We start from the raw sequence: 25,278 nt of genomic DNA, 5'->3' as shown, positions 1-25,278 counted from the left end.
CCTCCATTAATTCTATTACTGTAATCTAAGTAATCTGACATACATGTTGTCAAAGACATAGGTTATATGGAGATCAGGTTATACCATGTGAGATGTAATGTGATTCAAGATAGTTGGAATAACCCTTTCTGCTTGGCTATTGTTCTGTCTGACTTTTAAGAAAGTACATATTTAAGCTCTAGCTCTGTCAAAGCTTTTCAACTACAATATTTTTTACATAAATTGATCGGGTCTTAATTTATGAAACGAAATTCATCCAACCCCAAAACGTGCCCACTTTAAGACTTTGTTCCAACCCATCTAAACTTTCTTTTTTAGATTTCTGACTAGTTTCTTACTTCTGATCTCTCCTTTCATGTTTTATGTTGGGTAGCCAAGTTTTCTACCCCTAGAATCCTCAGGCAATTCCATCATCACATGTATTTTGCCTTTCTCATTGTCCTGGCTTCTAACCACTAGCATTCTTTTGGAATTAATAATGGCATTTAGCAAGGTCACTAGATATAAGATCAATATTATGTTTCAAATCAATTTTATGTTTAATATGAGGTGGTTAATTTAATGTGTCAACTTGAGTAAGTCATAGGATGCCCAGATATCTGTTTCAACATTATTTCTGAATGTGTGTGGGGGGTGTTTTGGGATGAGATTAGCCTTTGAATCGGAGAACTCAGTAAAGTAGAATCCCCTCCCCAGTGTGACTGGGCATCACCCAATCCATGGGGAGCCTGAAGAGGACAAAAGGCAGAGGACAGAGGAATTCTCCTCCTCTCCTTTCTTCCCCCCGCCTCACTGCTTGAGGTGGGACATCTCCCCTCATCTTCCCCTGAGCATGGCCTGGGACTTACACCATCAGCTGCGTCTCCAGCCTTCAGACTCAGACTGAGTTACACCCTTGGCTTTCACCAGCATGCAGAGGGCAGATCATGACTTCTCAGCCCCCACAAGCACATAAGCCAATTCCTCATAACAGATTTCTCTCTCTCTCCCTCTGTGTGTGTGTGTATGAATATCTAGAGAGAACAGAAACAATAGAATCTATATACACATATATATATGCATATATATACATACCTATGTATATATTCATATACACACCTATATCTGGGTATATATGTGTGTATATCCATGTATATACGGACCCTTTTTATATATAACATGGGGTACTATACAAAATTCAAAAAAGCACAGACATGTTCTCTTCCTAGGGAATTTGAATTCAAAATTGGAAAAACAAACTGTACTCACGTACTCAAAAAATACATATATTATCAATCCAGTGTATTAAATGATGATACTAAACTAATAGTACAGATTGCAAAGAAGAAGAAAGCATCGTACATAGGGTCTGGTCAAGGAACACTTTCTGAAGGAAGTAATTTAAGCAATATTGTAAAGAATATATTTAGGAGACATTAAGCCCCAAAGGCTAATATTTAGGTATGACTGAAATGTTTGAAATGAAATTCTAATTGAATAAATGAGTGTTGGATACAGGTTGTGTAAGACTAAGGAGAATGGGAATCACTAAAGGTTTTGAACCAAGAAATGATAGGATTTCTTCATTTGATGAAAAGTGAATCACTCATTTCTCCCATAACACATAGCTTAATCTAATTCCGATTTGTTCTTCCTATGCTTAAGTTGCCCATTGCATAGTAACTAGTCTTTTTGAAGGAAAGCATCAGTTAACAGTCATATTTATTTCTTCTAGAACATCCAGATTAGAACTTTACACAAAACTACCACTCAATAGTTGTGTGCTAAATAAATGAATCAATCAATATCAATAAAGACAGCTAAAAAAGAGATACTTATTGATGAATATACAATGAAATACAATAAATTTAGGTTTGAGGCAACAGAAAGAGGCTTACACATCAATGAAATCATATTCATAATTTAGAAAATCATAATATCTAGAATCATATGTTGTATTAGCTCTAATAAGTTAACTGTGAAATTATGCAACTAAAAAGAGATAACTGGAAATAAAAGATTTTTAAAAAGCAAAACAGGTTCCTAGTGACCATGGGAAAAAAAAAAAAAAAGATCCTGAATTGTCTGAGTGATCTAATAGAGAGCTTACAGAAAATCAAGAGAATCAGAGATTGAAGAATTTCCAGTGCCTGAGATGGTAGTGGATATTAAATGCTTACATATTTGGGACCAGCTCCTTTAGGGCTAAGGAAGTTGAAATTTATATATGCCCACCATAATTGTAATTACTTTTGTTGGAAATTAATAGATAAATCTAGTATTGCAATTAGTTTGGGAAGTCATGAGATGAAACATGCTCCGTAAGAAGCAGCAAATTGTGTATGTTCAACCAGTTAGCTGTATTCAGCCTCTAATCATTACCACTGAAAATATTCTAAGATACACAATAAAAAAGGAAGCATTCATTTTTCTTATAGCTTTTAACTAACTTAATGATCTTTAAAGTGGCTTCTGGTGTATTTAACTCAAGTGGCATTACCATGTAGCTTTCACACAACAGACCTGAGTAAATCCTGTCTCCTTGACCAGGATCGAGTTGCATAGACTTTTAGCCTACCAATGTTGAAGAGGGCATTAACTGCACTAATGCATATACAGCACTCAGTGTAATATCTAGCTCATAGTAGGTATTCAGTAAATGTTCATTTTTTTCCATTTATACTAAATCAGGTAAAAAATAAGTTAACATATCACAGACCATGTAAAGATTTGTATTTTCTAAATAGATATTTTGCCTTCACATCACTCTGTGACCCCTCTAAGCAAATATTCTTGTGCATAATATTAAATTATCTTTGATAATTAAATTATTATGATGAAAACTGTCTTCCATAACTTGACATACAGTCTTTCTCTCATCTTGAACTTTTTAGAATCGCACATATTCCAAACAGATGTACTCCTTTGGGGGAGTCAAACCCATAATCCCACATCACCAACATCAAAGCAACTAAAGCAACTACCACAGAACCTTAGTCACTTTATAGAATTACATCAGGAAGGAGAAATTACAGCTTGGTACCATGTTTAATGTTATGTAGGATATAATAAAAAATTTCTGATGAAAGTCAAGTGTCTGTATTACCACACCTGTATACATAGATAGAATAGTAAATCAAATATCAAATTAGTCTTGATATCATAAAATGGAGTATGGCAATTACCCAAAGGGGAACCACGGGATATATTTCTAGCAGGAAAACAAACTCTACAACTTGGTGTTTTGGCTTTTATAGGATTCAGTGTGCTACCCATAGTCAGTAATTACAAAGCCATAATTGTGCAGGTTTCTAAATGTCATAAGCCTAATTTGTACCTCATCTAATTGGCCATTATATTGTAGACTACTTTTTCCACTGATATTTTGGAATAAATAAATAAATAAATAAATAATAAATAAATAAATAGTGATTAGGAAATGAGCTAACATACCGCCTGGTAAATTCTGAGATCGTTTATATGCTGTGTTTTCTTCCAGGTCAAGCATTTTTAATGTAATTACTCTTAATATGTATAGCAAGAGCTCCACTTATTATGTTCAATAAACAAGCTGAGCCATAATCTATTAAAACATCAAACTTTAAATTATAGCTTATTCATAGTTATTAATGGAACAGTGTAAGCACTCCCCTTCCTGCTTGTGTTTATAATAGTCCATTCTAATACAACTGTCTAATGCAGCATGAGCTTTGTCTAAGCAGACTGTCAGTTACGTGGGAGGTTTCTTTTTTCCCTTCCTCTCTCTCTTTCCTTGACTGCTGTTGTTTGATAGATGCTGTATGAGGGAGGATGTGTTGTTTGGTTGATATGTGGTTAGTAAAGAAAGTACTGCCTTCTCAAATAAATGACAGAAATTCCTTCCTGACAAAAGAAGTGAACATTAGAAATGAACTCTCCGAATATACTTGCAGTAGATAAACAGACCACAACCCTGTAAAAAATACCTTGATTTCTCTATGATGAAAAGTGTCCATTAGTCACCAATGAGAGATAATCCCTAGGTAAGAACCAGTCTCAATTTTATGTGCTTCCCTGCTGCCACTGAGAGTCAAACCTCTGAAGATGTTCACTTTGCTCACTTTGCTCATGGATGTTTGCTCTGCAAGTGAAAAATAAAATACATGTATAGCTACTTATATGTGAAACACACAACTGAAATATTGTGTGGCACAGTTGGAGAGGCAGGCAAACCTTCCTAAGAAAAACTGTGGATTTGGTACTTAAAGAATCCTGGGCAGCATAGTGAGACCCCTACCTCTACAAAATATTTTAAAAATTAGCCAGGAGTGGTGGTGTGTACCTGTGGTTCTGGCTATTTGGGAGGCTGAAGTGGGAGGATTCCTCGAGCTCAAGAGTTTGAGGCTGCAGTGAGCCAGGATCATACCATTGCACTCCAGCCTGGGTGCCACAACAAGACAAAATCAAACAAAAAAAATAAGTCTGCCTCTAGAAATTATGAACACCAAGTCAAACTCGGAGCAAGTTTTTAATGACAGCATTATTAAGACATAATTCACATGTTATACAATTTACCCATTTAAAGTATTCAAATCAGTGGTTTTTAGTATTTTTTTATTTCAATAGCTTTTGGGGTACAAGTGATTTTGGTTGGTACCTAAATGAATTGTACAGTGGTGAAGTCTGAGATTTTCATGCACCTGTCACCTGAGAAGTGTACATTGTACCCAGTATGCAGTTTTTTTTATCACTCACCTCTCCCCCAACAACCCCCCTTCTGAGTCTCCAATGCCCATTATACCCCTCTGTATGCCTTTGTTTACCCATAGTTCAGTTCCCACTAACAAGTGAGAACATATATTTGGTTTTCCATTCCTGAGTTACTTCACTTAGAATAATGGCCTCCAGCTCCATCCAAGTTGCTGCAAAAGGCATTATTTTGTTCCTTTTTATGGCTGGGTAGTATTCCATGTTGTGTACGTACCACATTTTCTTTATCTGCTCGTTGGTTGATAGGGACTTAGGTTAGTTCAACTTCTTTGCAATTGTGAATTGTGCTGTGATAAACTTATGCATGCAAGGTGTCTTTTTTATATAATCACTTATTTTCCTTTGGTAGATACCCAGTAGTTGGATTGCTGGATCGAATGGTAGACTTACTTTTAGTTCTTTGAGAAATCTCCATATGGTTTTCCATAGAGGTTGTACTAATTTACATTCCCATCAACAGAATATAAGCATTCCCTTTTTACCACATCCACACCAACATTTATTGTTTTTTGACTTTTTAATAATGGCCATTCTCCACAGCCAGCAGTATAGTAAATGGACAAAAGCTGGAAGCATTTCCCTTGAAAACCGGCACAAGTAAAGATGCCGTCTCTCACTTCTATTCAACATAGTATTGGAAGTCCTGGACCGATCAATCAAGCAAGAGAAAGAAATAAAGGCATCCAAATAGGAAGAGAGTGAGTCAAAATATCCCTGTTTGCAGATGACATGATTCTACATCTAAAAAACTTCATAGTCTCATCCCAAGAGCCCCTTAAAGTGATAAATGACTTCAGCAAAGTTTCAGGATACAAAATCAATGTACAAAAATTATTAGCATTCCTGCACACCAACAACAGCCAAGCCAGGAGCCAAATCAGGAATGCAATTCCATTCACAATTGCCACAGAAAAGAATAAAATACCTAGGAATACAGCTAAGCAGGGAGGTGAAGGATCTCTACAATGATAATTACAAAACTCTGCTCAATGAAATCAGAGATGACACAAACAAATGGAAAAACACTCCATGCACATAAATAGGAAGAATCAATATCAATAAAATGGCCAGACTGTTTTACCCAGAAGTTTTGCCTGCCTCTCCAACTGTACCACACAATATTTCAGTTGTGCCTTTCAGATATGGTTTGCTATACATGTATCACTATCATTAAAATGGCCTAATGCAATTTATAGATTAAATGCTATTCCTATCAAACCACTAATGACATTATTCACAAAACCAGTAGAAACTATCTTAAAATTCACATGAAACCAAAAAAGAGCCCGAATAGCTAAGGCAATCCTAAGCAGAAAGAAGGAAGCAGGCAGCATCACACTACCTGACTTCAAACTATACTACAGAGCTATAGTAACCAAAACAGCATGATACTGGCACAAAAACAGACACATAGACTAATGGAACAGAATTGAGAGCCCAGAAGTAAGACTGCACACCTACAACCATCTGATCTTTGACAAAGCTCGCAAAAACAAGCAATAGGGAAAGGACTCCCTATTCAATAAACGGTGCTGGGACAACTGGCTAGCCATATGCAGAAGATTAAAACTGGACCCCTTCTTTATACCATATGCACAAATCAACTCTAGATAGATTAAAAGTTTAAACATAAAACCTAAAATTATAAAAATCCCAGAAGAGAATCTAAACAATACCATTCTGGACGTGGGAACTGGCAAAGATTTCATGAAGAAGATACCAAAAGCAACTGGAACAAAACCAAAAATTGACAAATGGGATCTAATTAAACTAAAGAGCTTCTGTACAGCAAAATAAACTCACAGTAGAGTACACAGACAATCTACAGAATGGGAGAAAATATTTGCAAACTATGCATCTGAAAAAGGTCTAATATCCACATCTATAAAAAAATTACAAGAAGAAAACAACCCCATTAAAAAGTGGGCAAAGGACATAGACACTTTTCCAAAGAAAACACATATGCAGCCAACAAGCATATAACAAAAAGCTCAGTATCACTGATCATTAGAGAAATTCAAATCAAAATCACAGTGAGATACCATTTCACACCAGTCAGAATGGCTATTACTAAAAAGCCAAAAAATAACAAATGCTAGTGAGGTTGCAGAGTAAAGGGAACATTTATACAGTGTTGGCAGGAGTGTAAATTGGTTCAGCCATTGTGGAAAGCAGTGTGGTGATTTCTCAAAGAGCTAAAAATAGAAATACCATTCGACATTACTGGGTATATGCAATGGAAGATAAATTATTCTGTCATAAAGACACATGCACATGTATGTTCACTGCAGCACTATTCACAAGAGCAAAAACATGAAATCAACTTAAATACCCATAAACAATAGATCAGATAAAGAAAACGTGGCCATATACACCATGGAATACTATGCAGCCATTAAAAAGAATTAGATCATGTCTTTTGCAGGAACATGGATGAAGTCGGGGGTCATTATTCTTAGCAAACTAATACGGAAACAGAAAACTGAATACCCTATGTTCTCACTTATAAGTGGGAGCTAAATGATGAGAACACATAGACACAAAGAGGGGAACAACAGACACTGTGGTCCTACCTGAGTGTGGAGGGTAGGAGTAGGGAGAGGAGCAGAAAAAATAACTATTGGGTACTAGACCTAGTACTGGGGTGACAAAATAATCTGTACAGCAAACCCCTAGACACAAGTTTATCTATATAACAAACATTCACACATAGCCCTGAACCTAAAGTAAAAGTTTTAAAAAATAAAAAATAAATAGTAGCCATTCTAGCTGGGGTGAGGTAGTATCTCGTTGTTTTAACTTGCATTTCCCTGATGATTAGTGGTGTTGAGCATTTTTTCATGTTTCTTGGCATTTGTATGGCTTTTTTTGAGAAGTGTCTGATTTGCCCACTTTTTGATGGGATTATTTTTTTCTTTCTGATTTGTTTGTATTCTCAAAGAGAAAATTTAAATTGCAATGTTTTAGAGTCTGAAACCTCTTGTGTAATTTTCATAATATCTGGTGTGAAATTAATAACATTATATATTACATGATTCTGGAAAGATTCAACAATTATGAATCTAATTACAAGGTGAGAGGAGGTTGCTGGAGAAATTGCAGAAGATGTGAAGCCATTTGAAAAAATAACTGTGAAGGGTCTCAAAATCCAACTTTCCTTAAGTTTAATAAGAAAGCTTCTTTCCTCCCACCCCCAAATACTTTCCCAATTCATTCCAAATACCAAAAGCCTTCTAAAAATTAAGTTATAGCTAATTTACTAAAAAGTAATAATAATATTTTTTAAACTTTCAAAAAACCATGTTTTCTGTAGGACAGGCAGTAATAAAGAGGACTAGACGAGGCAGATAAACATTCACACATCCACACATGCAGACACATGTATAAAAGAAATGGAAGCGATTATCAACTGTTATCATTATTCTTTGCTACCTAGGATTCTTATTTAGATAATAAAATGGAAAGTGAGGTTGGCATATCAATATCTAGAAAGAAGAATGAAGTCAATGATGTTTAGAAAATGGTTTTGCTTTTCAATAAAAATAAATTTTGCAGCAATGGGTAAAATATTTATGCTGCGTGTTTTTTAAAAACGAATTCATCAGTCCTGGGGTTGTTTCCTTACTTATATTCCAGATTCAGAATGTTAACTGAAATTGTAGAGAACTCCTAATTCTCTGTCATTGATTTAAAATCTGTCTTGTTTCATTTTTCCATTTAACAGAACCTTGGTGTATTAGTCAGGGTTCTCTAGAGAAACAGAATAGAATTTGTATATATTGTATAGAAAATGATTTATTTCAAGAAATTGGCTCACATAATTACAGAGGCTGGCAAGTCTAAGATCTACAGGGTGGGCCAGCAGGCTGGAGACCCAGGAAGGAGGCAATGTAGCCATTCAAGTTCAAAGGCCGTCTGCTGGAAGAGTTCCCCCTTCTTCCAGGAAAGGAACTGATTCTACTATCTATATTCTGGACGGTAATCTGCTTCCCTCAAAGACTAGTAATTTAAATGTTAATCTCATTAAAACGTACATTCACAGAAACATCTAGAATAATATTCGACCAAATGTCCGGGTACCACCGTTGCCTATCGAAATGGATACATAAAATTGACCATCACATTTGGTAATCCAGATACCTGCTGGAAGTGATATTACACTTTTTATTTTATTCTGCTCTCCAATCTCTCTTTCAAAGCTCTTAAATTGTTAACATTATTGGCCTAGAGGAAAAGTTTGTGCTTAGAAATTGCCATAAATGGCATGCCTCAGAAATCATCTTTGAACTGTGCAATTTCAGTTACAGTTGGCACCAAGAAACACTAGTTTTTAATGTCTTGTGAGTGTTTTAGAATTTTCTTAACCAAGTTGCCTAGAATCTAGTTAAAGAATTTTTGGAGGCTCTTATTTTTACATCACATCCTCTATCTCTGAGGCATCTCTGAAATGGTGATGCAGTCTTCAGTTTTTTTGTTTATTTCTGTAAGAATCCTTTAGCATTTGCTAAATTTCAAACTTCTTTTTATTTTTATGTAAGTAAATTGTATTATTTCATTTTTATACAGGTGATGCTTCTAAAACCTCAATTTTTTCTCACTTAAAAAAATAGATTATTTTGGTCTATTTGTAATAACTCTTATTCCAATGGTTTCTAATCATCTTAGAATTTTGACAATAATTACATGTGATTAACGAATGCATTCCATTGTTTTTTCATTTATGATATGCATGAATTAAGTCCAGTATAATTAATCTTGTTTTGAGAGCTTTCACAATAGCTTTTATTAGGTTGGTGCAAAAGTAATCATGGTTTTCGCAATTCAAATTAATGGCAAAAACTGAGATTACTTTTACACCAACCCAATATACCCAGACACACTCATATACCAAAGCAGTCCTCAGAATTTACTGTGTTGAGTGCTAGCCATGCTGTAGCCTTGGTAATATCCTCTGTATTCAAGGATTACAACTGTATAAGAGTTGGCTCCCTGGAAATCCCTAGAATTCTTAGAAAGCAAAGGTTATGGGCACATAGAAGTTTAAAGTGAGAAGATATTATCCATACCAAACCTCTCATTTTTAAAAGAGCAGACTGAACCCCGATGATACAGTTTGACTGTGTCCTCACCCAAATCTCATCTTCAATTGTAATCCCCAGGTGCTGAGGGAGAGACCTGATGGAAGGTGGTTAGATCATGAGGGGTGGTTCCCCTTATGCTGTTCTCTTGATAGTGAATCCATTCTCACGAGATCTGATGGTTTTATAAGTGTTTGGTAGTTCTTCTCTTGCATGCTTTCTTGCTCCTTCCCCTTCCCGACACCACGTGAAGGAGGTCCATGCTTCTCCTTCACTTTCCACCATGATTGTAAGTTTCCTGAGGCCTCCCCAGCCATGCAGAACTGTGAGTCAATTAAACCTCTTTCCTTTATAAATTACCCAGTCTCAGGCAGTGTGAGAATGGACTGATACACCTGAGAAGTAAAACATGGCCGAGGTATAGGTTCATAAGACCAGGAGCCAGTGATTTGGGTAGCCTTCCTTGCTCTGTTTCTGAGTTGAAGACTGGCAAGTTAGTTAATTAGGTGGTACTACAGCCTTTTTACTTTAAAATGACAGTTTTGTACCTCTTAGGGAAGATGTGTCTAATGAGTCAACTTTAAAACAATTTCACTTACCTAGAAAATAAAAATAATTGAATATGTGCCAGTGTGAAAAGTAGTAAAATGGTAGCTAAACTCTTTCCTGCCAGTGTTTTGCTAATCTTTTGCTAATTATGTATTATTCTTGAGCCTCAGTTTCCTCTTTAGAGAAATCAAAATTGGTAAGTAATACCTGATTAGTTTTTTCTGGCATTTACCCACTAAGAATGTAATGGCAATATAAATACATAAAAACACAAGCTGAGTATCTGGTAACCATTTTCAGAATTTGATCATCCCATATAGAAAGTTAGAAGATACTATGTGAGAAAATAGACTATCTTGTGTGAATTTCTGTACAATTTTTATTTTAGACTATTTCATGTCAATTTCTATACCAATTATATTTACTTTCAAACAAGCTTCTCCAGTGACAAAGAAAATATGTGATCATGATATATATATATATGGATATATTATATATAATGTGGATACATACACACATGCATTACATATACAGGAAGACTCTTCAACTTGATCTATAAATATGACAATATTTTCAATTTAAAATGTTTTAGTTGATCTCCAAGTTATACAGATAAATATTTTGCATGTTTTATAGGTATATATGATAACTATACTACTAGTAGTGGTCATCATTATTCTACTGGGCTCATTTGGCAAAAATAGTAGAAACCTCACCGGAACATTATGATTTAAAAAATTCAATTTTAAGTGTGGGGTCAATTATTGTGAGAGTAGCAGTTGTTAGCCTCAGCTCCAGTGAGCTTCACCTGCTCTTTATTTCAGTAACTCACTTCCCTATCTACACTCTGCCTAGGTGTTATGTATTGAATTGTGTCCTCTCAAAATATCTACGTTGAAGTCAATGGGTAACCACTGGTTTACCCAATGTGACTGTATTTGGAGATAGGGCCTTTAAAGAGGTACTTAAAGTTAAATGAGATTATAAGACTGAGGCCCTTATCCAATATGACTGATGTCCTTGTTTGAGGATGAAGAGATGCCAAGGATGTGCACACACAGAAGAAAGACCATGTGAGGGCACAGTGAGAGGGTAGCCATTTGCAAGCCAAGGAAGGAGGCTTTGGGAGAAATCAACTCTGCTAGCATCTGGATCTTGGACTTGCAGCCTCCAGAGCTGTGAGAAAATAAATTTCTGTTCTGGAAGCCACCAGTCTGTGGTGTTTTGTTATGACAGCCCTGGCAGACTAATACACTGGATATGATCTTTAATATCATGAGTTCAAACTCTTCTTTTACCTTGACAGCTTGTCCTTCCAGCTTACCACTTTTAACTCCCAACACCCTACTCGTTAATAACATACCTTCTCGGTTTTCTTTTAGAGGCCCCTCTACTCCAGCTGCTCCTTCAATGTTAGTGTTTCCAGGCTTGCACCTCAACCTCATTCTCTTCACGTTATATACTCTCTCATTGGGTGATCTCATCCACATTCATGGCCCCAAAAACAATGCATCTGCTAATGTCTACCAAATGTACTGCCCCATCTCTGATCCTTGATTTCTTTTCTGAGCTCTAGGCGCTAATATAATTGACATTTTTATCTAGATACTCCAATAGCATAAAAATGAAACTTTACCAATTAGCATGCATCCATGAAGCTTTTTTCTTCAATGAATGAACAACCCTCCATCTGTTTGTTAGGACTAAAAAACAATTTACAAATTATCCTACCTAGATACTTCCATTTTATTTCCCTCTCTTGTTTTCTTTCTCTTTCTCTCTCTCTCTCTCTCTCTCTCACACACACACACACACACACACACACACACACACACACAGTTGAGTCTATAGTCTGTTTCATTCCATCTCCAGTTACTTTCTCTAAATATTGCTACTCTTCTCCATGCCCCAAGAGGCTAACTTCTATTTACTGCAACACCCGGATTTTCTTCTCAGTGGCTACCCATTGGATTCAGTGTCTGATAACAGACCTTGCCCAGTAACAACTTTCTACTGATGTGGCTCTTTGGGTGCTTCACCTTCCATTGTTGATTCCCTTAACCCCGTCCACACCTGTGAAAATGGTTTTTTCGGTAAACTCTCTACCATTACGCTTTTTGAAAGTGCCATCTGTTTCCTGCCAAGGTTCAACTGAAATACGTATAAGCTAACGGGGATCTCTGGTTCCAGTCCATTCCTATGCATTCCAGGCTACTGCTAGACTAATACAGCTTAGCTACAAATCTGATTATAGTTCCTCAATGGCCTACAATAGTTTCAAGTTAAAGTCCATATCGCTTAGCTTAGCTCACAATGGCCTCCATGATGTGATCATATCTATTGATCTACCTTTATCTTCCATACCACTCTTTCTTTCCATAAACAGAACACTATTTTCTCTTTCTCAAACAAACCATGCCTTTCATTCCTCCTTGCCTTTACATTCTGTTTTCCTTTTACAGAATTCTTTACTCCCTCTCTTCAGCTAGTTAACCCTATGTCTTCAAAATTCAGCTCAAATGCCCCTCTTCTTGGCTCTTACAGTCTCAGTTAGAGGCCCATCAATGTATATATACCTATCATATTTTTATCAGACTTTAATAGTCATTGTGGAATATTATTTTTCTCCCTCCTCATATGAAACATCTCAAGGGCAAGGGATAGATCTTATTTTACTCTGTAAATCCTAGCTACAAAACAGAGAGATTGTGACTGGTTTATCCCTTCCTTCCTCTCAGTGGAGAAAAAATAAGAAAGAGTTCTCTCTTCTTTTTCTCTCCCTTTTTCCTCATCACTATTAGAAATATTCCTAAATATCTCAAGACCGTAATCTAGGCCCTTGAATCCTCAGTATTACTCTACACAGTAAAAAAAGGATGACTAGCTATTCTTGGACCAGAGGTCTAAGGAACAATAGTAGAAAGATGTTCTCAACAACAGAAGAAAGGTAACAGGCTCAGCAGCCACTCCTTCTCTTTCAATAAGTATATTAGCCTCCACCAAGGCACGGGGCTGAGAACCCATGGCTGAGAAAGGTCTGAGGGGAATAAGAGAGTATTCACAGCAGAGCTGAGTAGCCCAGACACGCACTAGAAACATAGTTCTCAGTTCCCAGCCTTGAGGATTTTTTAGGGTATTTGTGTGTGTATTTGCTTATCTTTTAGAGACTAGAAAGTCAAGTTCTTAGGAGAGAGAGGGCATGAGATACTTTAAAAAGCCACTAATTCAGTCACTCTTGTCATCATTCTGCTCCTCTGTACTCCTAAATTTGAGAGAGACAGAACCAGAGATAAAAAAAAAAAGTCACACAGATAGTGAGCGAGAGAGAAATTAACATTCGATAATAATGTGATATTGTTGTCATTTCTTGAATGATGAATCTAATTGTCCAAATGTTCTACTTTTATAACAAGAGCATTTTCCCTACATCAAATGCTTCCCCCTCAGGCAGGAGAGACTGGTGCAGCAGCGGTGCAGGATCTAGCCATTGTCCTATCACTGTCACTCGGTCACTTAAAGCTCCTCACACTGTCAAATTACACACATGGTTTTGGTTTGTAAATCACCATGGTAATAAGCACGACATAAATAACTCATAGAGTTCAACAGAAAATAAAACTAACAATGACAGTGAATAATTAGGAAGTAAGGACTTTGTGCACTAGTTCCAATTAAATTGCTCAAAATAAATAAACGCACTTCTGCTTTCTCAAATCTGTGGGTGCTAGTCCTCTTTGCCTAGAGAGAATAAAGACCAAATAAATAATAGAAAAACAGATGTATTGATTCAAATATAGTTTTAAAAATAAGAAAGATGGTCTGGAGAGTAAGAAGGGAAATAGCCATTCACAGAGTGATACTCTGCACCCTCAAGAAAAACAAGCTAAACGAAAAACAAGGCTTTTGAAACAAATAGTTTTAAGACAATAATTTCCCAACAGGTTAGAGTTAAATACAAAACTAGTGACTAAAGTGGAGATAAACATGCATAAGAAATGGTTAACAATGTTTTGTTAGCTCAGCCATGACAACATGAATGTAGGAAAAGTCTTTCTTTCAATATTTTGGCCATAGCCTGATAAAGAACCAACAGGGGTTTTCACACAGCACCTTAAAAGCCTGTCTTATCCTTGGAGTTTCTGCAGCCAATGAAAGTTTGTCACGATGATGTAATGCTCCTGAGTTGTGTTTCAGCACCGACTATGTGGTCACCGGGTATCATGCCTGAGAGCTAGGTAAGTTTTTGGATCAAATCTTTCTTTCCAGCCTGTTCCCCTGCTTAAACTAATTTCAGCAGAGAGATCATTTGTTTCTAGTCTATTTTACTATCTCTGAACAATTTTTTAATGTGGGCTGGGTTATTATAGAATTGTAAAGACAGCTGGTAAACAAAATGATGGGATCTTAGAGTCAATTTTCCTGTTATTAGTGTGAAGGCTTTTACTCCCCAGCAATTTATCATCACTTCAGAGGAAAAGAGCAGCAAATAGTGTTATGTTTTATTTGTTAAGGGAGCTCTAGTCATTTGACAAACAAGTTTTACTAGAGAGATATTTTTGGGGAGACGAAAAATATTTCTTTTTAAAAATTGACACTGAATTTTACTGATATCATTAAGTGACCCCCACTGAACGGTAAGCAGTGGAATAAGTTTCAATGTTTTTATAAATAGAGAATATGTAATTCCTGCCCTCACAGATTTTAAACCTAAAAAAAAGAGAGAAAAAGACAGCACACTAATTTTTTTTCCAATTTTTATTTATGTTAAAAACAATTTTAAAAGGAAAAATACAACTAAATATGTAGTGACCCTCTGTGGCCTGACAGTTATATGAAGTTAAATGAAGAAAAGTTAGATATCAGTAAATAAGCCAGTTTCAGTGCCTGGCTGTACAGATGTTTTCCTAAACAACTTTTTTAAATGTAGAGCATTTAAAAATTTTGGATTAAGTAACCAGCAAAAGCAATGGAAATGTAGCACTTTACTTTTTCTCTATGGTACCCTCTGCAGATGTGGAGGTTTTAAAGAACTGTTATTGATATCAGTCAAGCTGTGGGTTTCTAGTAACATGAAGTACAGAAAACAATTATCCAGATAATTCAAGATTTATGGGGGAAAATACCCTCAAAATTGTTACTGGGGAAAAGAGAATGAGTGGGGAGAAGGGAGGAGGTTAATTATGCATTACCAACTACACTGATTGAACTACCCAGAGGGTTACCATCTTTCACCTTAACTCTGACTGTATTGACACAGATTCTGAGAAAGCCATCTTAAATAAGAGTGTGGAAGAGTTATCCTCGGCAATGCAGAATGACAGAAAATGTCTTGTAGAGTTTCTAATAAGAAAAGTATTTTTTCTTGTCTTGTAGAACTTGATGTCTGATAGGTCCTAATGCATGTATTCTTTTATCAAAAACTTCACAACTCTCTAACTTGCAAGCTCCTTTTCTCTACCCTCAGCTGAGTTTATCAATTACACTTCACTTTCTCCTACATCTTCTTTCATTTTACCCTCCAATGAACTGGGCCGTCTCTCTACCACACCATCTAAGTAATAAATACGCACTTCACCCCTTACATGAAATTATCATCCTCTCTTTGTTCCACAGTTAATTCACTTTTCTCTCAAATTAATAACTGCAATGCCAAATAGCTTATATTTTTTAAATTTTAAGTTAAAAATATATTAGTCAGCATAATATAAACATAACTCATTTTCCATTTTTATCCACAAATTTTCATGTCATTGCTTTGGTGCTGTAATTGATACTGACATGAGATTTAAGAGATAAAACTCCACATTTCAATAGCATCCTGTGCTTTGCTTTCTGCATCATAAGTTCTGAACAGGGAGGCAACACGGTTACAAGAAGGGCCACAAAGTACTGCTCTAGAATTGAGTGAATGAGTGAGCAACGCTTCAGAGTGACTGATGAAGAGAAAAAAAATTTCCACAAAAAGAGAAACAGTACGGATAAGGTGGAGTAGAGTGCAAACGATGTGAAATTATCTAGTTTCTGATACAGAATTTTTGGATGTGGGTCCTTGGTCAAGGCTGGAAGCCTGTGCCTTTATCACAGAGCTGCAGGCAGTGTACTCACTAGGCTTGGGTTCGGAAAAACCACAGCATCCAGCTAGAGGCGGAAAGGGATCAGCATGGAGTTACGCACCTTCATTAGTCTACAGAGTGGGCCCTCGGAAAGGCCTAGGAGGAATCTGCTTGGGGTTCTGCTTGACCTAGGAAACCTCTTTGATTCTCACTCTGAGATGCAACTGTGCCGCACAAGTCAGGATTTTTTAAAACAATATTTTAAAGGGAACATATTGCTTAAGAAAAGTCCTTAGGGCATGATCTGAGCACTGACATGGACAAATAATGCACCCTTCTGATAAATCCTGATGACAGAGTGGGCCTCGGAAAAGACAATTCAAGGTAGAGCTCCAATTCCAGCATTTCTGAAACCAGGAGGATATATCTGAAAGAATACCTAGAGGATTTGTGCGTTGACAAAGTCTGGTAACGCAGAGAATAAGTTATTGGTTGGTGAAAATCTGTTATAGTACTCTACTGTATACCACAAAAGAGGTGTTCAGTAAAAGTCATTCCGTTTTAAGGACAATCTCTTTTTAAATATTTCACTTTTCATTTCATCAAAAAAAGTATATTTTCATCAATAGCATCTTTTATAAACAGAAATGGTCTGAGCTCATTTAGTTCTTTACCCTACCCATTTGTATGATGGAGAGGAAGGCCCACTGGGGTCACTATTAGAAAGAAAGAATGACAGGTATCCAAAGAAAACAGAAGTTAGCTATGCCCTCCACGGTGAATACTGGCAATAGTGTACTCCCAAGATACATAGAAAATGTGGATGTGAAAGCATATAGGAGTAGGAAAGACAGGAATTCAACAGTCACACTCGATTATAACTCCACAGTGAAGGTTCTTGGGGCAACTGCCATGTGCCAAGCATAAGATAAGATGCAGACGACACAAGAAGAAAAAGGCACCATTTCTATACTCAAAGAGCTTTCAGTTCTCCTTAAATCAAGTCTTGAAGAATAGGCTAGATATTGGTCAAGCGTAGGAAGAAAGTATGGTTAAAGGAAGAATGACCATACATCCAGTTTGCCAAAGATGGTCCCAGTTTATGCCTCTTGTCCTGGTATAACAATCAATACCACTTGGGTTCATTTTCAAAAGTGTCCTGGCTTGGCCTTTACAAATAGGGAACGATTGAAAGGTTTAAAAATGAGTTTAAAAAATTGAGTTAAAGGAGGAGGACTGTTAATTCAGGCAAGAAAATTAGGAGGCCCTGACCAAGGCATTGATCATGGTGACAGAGAAGAGCACACAGCACTCATTTCCCCTTTTCTTTTAGAAGCAGCATCCCCACCTCCTTTGGCAGAATTTCTCCTCTCCTTTTAGAAGGTGTCCCTGTGAATCAGAAGGCAGAAGGCTCCCTGGTTTCTCCAAGCCAAGCAGACACATTGGACATGTGAGCAATTGGACACTCTCTCCTGGAATTTTGTCCCTTGAGCAGAATGATGAGAAAAGTGGGAGGGAAACTTGGAGATGATTCAGTCTAGCAGTGGGGACTGACAATCCCAACAAGCAGTTTCTCCAATGGAAAATGCCATAATACCACGGCCCCTGTCATCTCCGAGTCAGTTTCTTCAGTCTTCCTTTTATTCTGTAAGTTTCCTCATGGCCCTCCAATAAATATTCCTTTAGTTTAGTTTGGTTACAGCTGCTCACAACCAGAGAACCTACACTGATAACTGTAATTGCCAATATGCAGTATTTACATATGGAGGAGATAAACTAAGAACAAGTGAGGTGACATGCTAACCAACACTATCTTTTTCACTCTGCATCTTATCCATTATTTTTGTAAGTGAAGTTCACACCATCATCTCCCTCTATCACTTTAATATAGTTTTTAAAATGCTGTTTCTGCTGCATTACTTATTTTCCAATCATCACATATGACTATATACATAGAAATGTGATTTGCTTTGTGAAAAGATAATTGTTGGTATAGAACTTGGAGGTCCTGCTTCTGCCCCTGAAAGTTCAATAGCCTAGGATTTCTGTTTTCTTGCTTCTTACGATGGCCCCAATGCTACTTAGGGCCTGCAAAAACAAAAGACTAAGATATCATTTAAACCAAACCAAACCAAACCAAAAACACCCTTCACAGATAGATCTATTCCTGGAGGTTATTTTTCATTGAAATGAATGTCCCTGGGTGATCAGAAGTAAGTTTTTGTTGTGCTATTATTCTCCTTTAAACCCTTCAAGGCATGGAGCTATGCCTCTGCAGTTGTAACACAGGAGAGGGTGCTGGGCAGGTCAGGTAGGGGGAACAAATGAAAATTGGGGCGGGCAAGAATACTGCGATTGGTCGGATTCCGATGCAGCGTACACTCTAACTCCCTGAAATATGGGATGCAGGAGTCTCCACAGATGCTCCCTGCTGCAGTTCTTGAAAGGCAGGAACAAATTTAAACTGGGTTTTGTGAAAACAAATGACATCATTGCTGCATACTCTGAAAAGCTGCAGCCCCAATGGAACATTTTCTCGTTTTCCCTTTTGCTCTTCTGTGTCTGACTGCAGGGCTTCAGGATTTTATGCTGCACGTTTAACTGGCTAGATCTTGCAGGGAATAACCTTTCATCACTTGCCTCTAAAAATAATAAAACCCGTGAAGAAAATATAGAGGCCTGTAAAAGTTCATTTAAAATCACATTTAATCTCCATGTGGCTCTTATCTGAAGATATGACAGCACATGGGAAGAATTCTAGTGATTTGAAAGAAACAATAACAAAACGCTGTATTGGGGACTGTCATCATGGAAATTATGGCCCTGACTTATTTCGGGTGGACTTTATTGTACAGTGTTCAGTGCTGGTGATTAGGAGAACTAGGATTTCCATTTAGGGATTTTTCTGGGTTCACATTGTTAACTGCAAAAGTAATCAGGGATCTGGTACATTTAAGACAGACAGCTAAGGGCCATATTGAAATACTGTTCTAGATGTACTGTTCCTCATTGCAGATGTCTACAAAAATAAAATAAAATAAAAGGTAGGTGAGTCAGAAAATTTTTTAAAACACAGCAGAGTTAGTTGATTTTCAGAACATGGTTTAAGAAGCTAAGGCACTTAGAAATATAATAGTGAATCTTCAACATACCAAAACCTGATGGAAATTTTCTCATGAAGATAATATTTGCTTAATCATTGTCCTAAGCCAAAGGATGTCCCAGGAAGTTCTCTATTTGTCAATGTCAGTCTGTAAGAGCGACTGCTTGAATAAGTACTGTGAGAGTCCTCCAAGACTCAAAGCCTACCTTGTTTTCTCAATCCCATCCCAGGAACCCAGGCCTAACTGTTGAATTCCCTTAAATCAGCTTCCAGAGATAATTCTGAAAACTACTTATCTTTATTGCAAATGATTATTAAAATCTTTACAATTCAAATTTCCTCAACATTACTATCAGACGGCAAACAGAAAATTAATCTCAAACTGCAAGGATGAATTTTATATAAAAAGCTGTACGCAATGACTTCTAGATTAAGCCATGGGCATGACATCTTTTACTCCTCAAACTTGCAGTGATCTATTTAGGCAGCAGGGGCAAGGTGATGGCTGTCTTTCTCATTGAAGTGAAAACAGCCCAGAGACAGACTTAAAGAGAAGTGAAGAAACAAGTCCAACCACCCACCCCTACCACACCTTCCCTGAACATGAATTTTACAGCTTTGTCCTTGATTCTTGCTTCTATATAATCTCTTTGACCTTCAAGCCTTAGAGGTCATCTTTAACAACCCCATTCTTGTTCATGTTATCATGAATTAAACAATGGCTACTGTGTAGAACCAAAGAAAGTAATATGCCAGCAATCAAGAACAATCTCTAAAACAAATAGAGATAGATGTATGAGTCAGGAAGCCAATAGATTATTTGATTAAATAAACACTTTTTTTATTATCGAGGATGATAGCATTTTTTATTGCCCTCTTCTTGAAATTCCCCTCTCATTCTAAAAGAAAATTTTAAAATATTTTTTCTGCATAAGTTCCTCTATTCAATTATCTGAAATTTTTTAAAGATACCCAATTAGCTCATCTCATGGGACAAAAGGTGATTTCTCCTTTATACAATGATTTTTTTTTCCATTAGGGATACTTTTTACATGCAGGGAGTCTGCTTTCTATGTCCCAGGCTGGGAAAAAGAGAAGTGAAAGCTTTTCGGCATTTCTCTACTTCTTTCTGAACTTCTAGAAGCCTCTCCTCTTCCTCTTTCTTATTTTGTCTGTCTTTCTCCTTTCCTGAACTGCTGGCACTGAAGAAACAGAGCTAGAGGCTTGGGGATGCAGTGGCTGCTCGGGCCCTCCATTGGCCCAAATAATACTTGAGCCTTAAAAAAGGAGAAGAAGAAATAGAAAATAGGAACACTACTTGAAAATTCTTTAGTTCTGCTTCCTCTGCTTTAAATTCACTCCCTGCATGCCCATGCTGCAAGTTTTTCATCAAAACTCTCTATGGCAATTCCTCAAAAAATATGTCTTACTAGCCCTTAACACTGGGAGAGTTTATAAAAAGGGGGCAAGTATTAAGAGATGTAAAGAAACCTGAATTCCATTTGCTTCTGTTGATCATTGCTGTGTAACCTAAGTCAGGTTGATATTATTTGAAAAACAGTGGAAAATCTATAATTAATGAAATCTGCCCCAAATTTGATAGAAAATACTGCCACAAAACTGACAAAATTGTGTATCTCCACTCCAATTTATGAAGTAAGCAAATAAAAAGATATTGTGAAAGCATATTTAGGGTGAAAGGACAGAAAGTCACCAGCAAAGCCTGAGCCAGGTCACATTGCTCTTCCACTCAGAATTTCCCAGTGGCTTCCCATCTCTCAGAGAATGTCCAGTGCTCTTGCAAAAGTCTGCATTTCTTTCGGTACTCTACTCCACCTTCCTGTCAGACCTCCACTTCTCCCCCCTCCTTCTGATTCACTCAATTCCAGACACACTAAACATCCTGCTATTTATTGAACCGTCCAAAACATGTGTCAGCCTCAGGGCCTTTGCATAAACCAATTCCCATACCTGGAACAGTGTTCCTGCAGATGGGCCTATGTGGGCACCCGCATTTCCTTCAGATCTTGAATTTCTGTCTGCCATGGTCCTACTTACCCATTGCATTCGTTTTTCTTTCCTTGCTGAGAATTCTGCTCTTTGAGGTTGCTCCAACTGTAATCTTTGGACAAATATAGTAGACTGAGGGCCCTCATGGAATTGAATTCTCACAATGCTGTTTGAGCACAGGAGTCCCTGGTTTCAATTAGGCATGTAAAATGTGTGCTTCAAAACAAGCCAACTTCTTCCCTTCCTTAAGAGTAATATATTAAGAAGCAGGAATATGCCAAATACGGAGCTAAATGTTAATCTATTTTTCCCATGTTTCCATATTTTTAATGCTTCTTTATTCTTAGGCATAAAACTCTTTTTATAGTGCTCTAAATTTCTAAAGAATTTAAGACATTATACTTCTCCAGCCTCTATAACTTCAAAATCTACCACTTGCTGATAAAACCCTGCCATTTTAGCCTCTCTTCTTTTTTCCTACTCCTAACTCCCATACAGGTCTGAAATCTGTATATTAATATAAACACTATTGCTCAATAGAACTTTCTGCAGCGATGGAGGCGTTCTGTACCTGCCCTGTTCAATACAGAAACCACTAGCCACATGTGGCTATGGAGCATTTGAAATGTAGAACAACTTTTTAATTTCTAGAAGGGCATCTTTAATGAAGGTAAAGTTCACCTACCAAACATGGGAACAGCAGATGACACCTGCCCAATTTCACAATCTACTTCTATATCCATCTGCAACCCCATGTTCCTTTCTTCTCCTTGACACACAATTTATTGCTTACCCAATGTCTTTCAGGCAAATTCCTCTGAAAAGTATTTAAATGCCATAAAACTACTTTGACAGACAACTCTCAGGCATCTGTAGTGACAGAGTATGTATGTTTATCAACAATATAATAAAACCAGGACTTCACATTAACTTTGGGTTTAGAATCTCCTACATTGACTCTGCTACGAGAATAGCAGAATATATTTCATTTCATTTCTCTTGACCACACGGTACAGGCGACTGCAGACCTTGATTTCCAGTTGGAACGATTCAGAAGAGAAAGAGACAATGACATAGAGACATTCATAACCTGATTTCTGAAACATGACAAATGTTTGATTACATAAAATATAAATTCTCCCATTTTCCTCAATGAATTCTTATTACCTGTGATAATTTGGCATTACATAAAAATTAACAGTGTTCTTAGAAATACTGTGGAGAAAATATAAGATTTCAAGTTTGTCCAAAGGAATTCACTCAACATATGTTTAAGATGCTATACAGAATGTATTCGATTTAAAATTTTTCTTTCTTTATAATTATAGAAATCTCTGTATAACATGGGCCATACCAGTGTTTTATTTATCTTTGCCTCTTTGTATTTTTAGGTAGGATTTTGTTTATTACTCTCTTGACATTGTATCTGCACAAAGTTGCTACAATGGTGCTACACCAGTGAGTAAGATATTAGCTCCCAGCTAGACAAAATCTATCAAAAGCCTAGGGGGCAAAACACAGCTGCCCACAGTTCCACAGTACCTATAGAGACACTTCCAGCTTGTGCTTCCTATTTTGCAGATTACTGTTTTTGAGATACTTCCTGAACAAAGCAAATTGAACAAACAGTAACTACTATTCCAGGAGAGTCAGAACACACAGTGACATATTAAAGGTTCAGAGAAGTCCAGTAGAAAAGAAATCTGCTGGAATTTTTTAAACCCAGTGTTTCTCTATATATTTGGCCTTAAAACACTATTTTCTCACCTGACATATCTTAATAGGCCCTGCAATAGTGCTCCAGGGAATACACTTTGAGAAATCCTGTCTAGGCATTAAGCTATTCCAGGGATCAATTTCCTGTTTCTGAATAGTCTGGCATATTCCAGATCTCAAAAGGTTCAATAAATACAGAAACCCTATAGGCCTAACTGAATGTCTATGTCTAAGTTTGAGAGGTTTCCAAGAGGTTGATAAGATGAATGAATGAATGAATGACTTTCACTGTGTATTCCAAGAGTCTTCCCATGAGAACTTTTCTGGCAGTTTATAGTTGCTATGTTACCAAGAGGTTTCAAACATACTTGGGATCACAACTGCTCATCAAGCTACAAATTTGTCATTAATTGCAGATGCAATTAGCTATACAATTACTCTCCAGATCTGTAGGCTCTTGTAGACAAGAGTTCCCTACTGAAAATACCTGGACAGTCTGTTACAAATAGCAGTTCCTAGGATAGGATAACACACAGCAATTTGCATGATTTGCTTAGGGTTTAGCTTGATTTCTTTGAGACTAGAGGAGTAAGCTCTCTTATGTGATTTGGTCAAGAAAATTATCTGTGTAAGGATCTCCTGTGCAAGTATTGTATGGTGAAAATGAAAAGTACCTTTGAAAGTCAAAAAGGCATCATTAAAATAGTTTTCTTTCAGGAATAAGATTGCTTCATGACTTTTTCAAAACAAATAATGAGTGAAAATGAAAGGATTTATGAGGTGTCCAGATTTTAGAATTTTACAGTTCATTAGTTATGTTTTATCTACCTAATAACTATCTCCAACCACTCAAAGATGTGACTATTGCAGACAGTTCTCTTACCTGCTCCACAAATTTTTCTCTAATAAAGACACTAACCCACACTTTTCATCTACGTTTAAGATGAAACCAGGCTATGGCAGTAGATTGCATGAGATAGTACCATATAGAAAATAAACTCTGGAGTCAGAAAATATAGGTTCAAATCCCCACTCTAACAGTTAAAATTATGTAACTATGCAAGGCTACTTAACTTTTCTGAATGTCAGTTTCTCAATCTGTGAAATAGGTATTATAGCACCTACGACAAAGAATAATCAAGGAATTGGGAAAGATGGTGGACACAAAGCATTTAAAACCAGCCCTGAACATTTAAAAGAAAAAAAAGTGCTGTAAAAATGGGGATTAGGTCAGGCACAGTGGTTTATGCCTGTAATCCCAGCACTTTGGGAGGCTGAGGTGGGTGGATCACGTGAGCTCAGAAGTTCCAGACCTGGACAAAATGGTGAAACCCCATCTCTGCTAAAAAATACAAAAAAAAAAAAAAATTAGGTTGGTCAGGGAGGCGCATGTCTAGCGTCCCTGCTACTCAGGAGGCTGAGGTGGGAGGATTGTTTGAGCCTGGGAGGTGGAGGTTGCAGTGAACTGAGTTCACGCCACTGTACTCCAGCCTGGGCGACCGAGTGAGACCCTGTCTCAAAATAAATAAGTAAATAAATTTTAAAAAGAAAAGAAAATGGAGATCAGTACTCTAAACCACTATTTTTAGTCCAGGAAAGCTTTCAGAATTATTTTTCTCTGTATATCATTTCTAGAATATAATATTTCAGCATCCATTTCTTTAAACTACATATATTGATTCTATTATTTTATTAAACAAATGCTTGAATCATTAAGAATCAAAAAATAAGGGAAAGTCCGTGCCACTGAGAGGTCACAATCACTTTGGGGCAACTGCCATGAGCACGAATCATAACAACACACCACAACAGCACATCACAGCAAGTATATTTTGAAAGAGGCATAATCACAGTGGTTTGGGAGGACAAAAAGGAGTGGCAAATTCTGCCCAAGTACAAAGGCTCAGGCTCCTTAGGGAAGAGAGCAAATCAAAGGGGATTTTCTGGGTTGGAGGAGAGAAGGAAGAGTCTTTCCACAGATATATTGGGAAATGAGATGTCCAGTGGGGCTGGAGAATTCGTATGTGTGGCTTATAGGGAG

At 36.9% G+C, this 25,278-nt stretch overlaps 1 protein-coding gene and 1 long non-coding RNA gene across 2 annotated transcripts in view; one reads left to right on the top strand and one right to left on the bottom strand.

Moving 5' to 3' along the window:
* Nucleotides 1–25,278, bottom strand: part of LOC116467347 (uncharacterized) — a 118,037-nt gene that overhangs the window by 85,492 nt on the left and 7,267 nt on the right. The window lies entirely within an intron of this gene.
* Nucleotides 14,568–25,278, top strand: part of KLF12 (KLF transcription factor 12) — a 632,776-nt gene continuing 622,065 nt past the window's right edge. The window contains exon 1 of the mRNA XM_032151017.2: nucleotides 14,568–14,590. The gene's annotated coding sequence lies outside the window, so the exon portion shown is untranslated. The remainder of the gene's footprint in view (nucleotides 14,591–25,278) is intronic.

Source organism: Hylobates moloch, unplaced genomic scaffold, assembly GCF_009828535.3.
Source record: "Hylobates moloch isolate HMO894 unplaced genomic scaffold, HMol_V3 SCAFFOLD_4, whole genome shotgun sequence".
Classification (NCBI taxonomy): Eukaryota; Metazoa; Chordata; class Mammalia; order Primates; family Hylobatidae; genus Hylobates; species Hylobates moloch.
This window is presented reverse-complemented; position numbering and strand designations above follow the sequence as displayed.